We start from the raw sequence: 1,825 nt of genomic DNA on the forward strand, positions 1-1,825 counted from the left end.
GTCAATTGATGAACATTAGGGCTATTTTCAGTTTTTGGCTATTATGACTAATGTTATAAACGTTCATGTACAAGTTTTTGCATAGACATGTGTTTCTGATTCTTGGATATATACTTAGGAGTAGAATTTCTGGGTCATATGGTAATTCTATGTTTAACCTTTTGAGGAACTGTCAGACTATTGTACAGTGCAGCTGTACTGTTTTACATTCTCACCAGCAGTGTATGAAGGTTCCAATGTCTCCATATCCTCATCAACACTTACCTGATTTATTATTATTGTTATTATAGCCATTCTGGTTGATGTGAAGTATCTCATTGTGGTTTTAATTTGCTTTTCCTGTATATTGATTTATTTTATTTATATTTACATTTTAAAAAGGCTTAACATTGCTACCCTAAGTGGAAAGATAGTATTATTTACCATGAATGAAGGTAACCTAATCACAATATAACTGTTAGAATGACACTTCTCTGGATATCATGTGCTGTCACTGATGGTTACTACATTTTGAGAAACATCAATATAATTGAAGTAAAGATGTTATTAATACCTCTGGCACAGAGCTGATGCTTAATAAATGTTAAGCTGTCATTTTATTACTGTTTGTGAGGCATAGACAAAGGCATAAGTGGGTATTTTGGGGTGTGTGTGTGTGTGTGTGTGTGTGTGTGTGTGTGAGTGTGTGTGTGTGTCTGGGTGAGTATATGTCTGGGGAGGGGGTGTGTTTCAGGAAGAGAGTGGGGTTAGAGTCAGAAATCATAAGATCCTTATAAAACATGGGAATCCAGCTAGTGGTAAAGAGCAGCCTAAGAAAACTGAAAACAACCAGACTGTGGATGGCAAGAATGTATGAAGGAGGGTTAAGTGTAACATTTGCGATCAGTGTGCTGGCTGGCAGCTGTGAGAGTTCAGGGATTCTTTTCTGCAGTGTATGTTGATCTTCATCATTCCTCACATCCTTGCAAGGCATGCTGATGTGTAAGTTCCTAGAACTTATCCAGGGCAGCAATTGGGCTGATTCAGCCTTAGACACCCCCCACCATCCCCTGGCCCTCACTGTGGCAGCTCAGATACCATGTGTCAAGTGGGCAGGGCAGTCTGTGGAATCCAGACCAGGCAATGGGGACTGAGGTTCAGAGGGGTGTGGTGTAGAAACTTGACCAAATTCACCAACTCATAGGTGGGAGACCTGGGGCTAAAATCTAGGTCACCTGATCCTCCTTACATTTTTCCTACTAAGAAGCCCTTCTTGGCTCTTTATTTCACCTCTTTTTATAGCAAGATGCCCACAGATTCCTTGCCAATAGTAGACTAAGATTGCTACTCAAAGTGTGGTTCACCCCAGCATCAGCAACATCAGCACTTGGGAGCCTGTTGGAAATGCAGATTCCCTGGTCCCACCTAGACCTTCTGAATCAGAATCTGCATTTTAACAAGATCCCACAGATAATTCAAATGCACATTACTCCATTTTTACATTAGAAAATAGAATATATAATTCTAAATTAACATTTCAGAAACCTGAACTAAGATATTACAATTGAGTTTACTCATCCAAAATTCTTATTTAAGCACCTGCTATTTGCCAAGCTCTGGTAAGTGCCAAGCAAGCAGAGATGATTAAGTCTCCATTCTGCTATCAAGAAGGTCTCAGGCCAGTCAGAAAGATAAGTGAGAAACCAAAGATCACAGACCTCTCTCTCACTGACTTTTTTTCTGAAAAATCAGAAAAATTTTTTTCTGATTGGAAAATTATGTTTTATTGACTTTTCTAAAAATGAAATGCTAAGAATTCCATAGTGGCTGCTGAGGGTGTTGTACA

Source organism: Pteropus vampyrus, unplaced genomic scaffold (genome assembly GCF_000151845.1).
Source record: "Pteropus vampyrus isolate Shadow unplaced genomic scaffold, Pvam_2.0 Scaffold171, whole genome shotgun sequence".
Taxonomy (NCBI): Eukaryota; Metazoa; Chordata; class Mammalia; order Chiroptera; family Pteropodidae; genus Pteropus; species Pteropus vampyrus.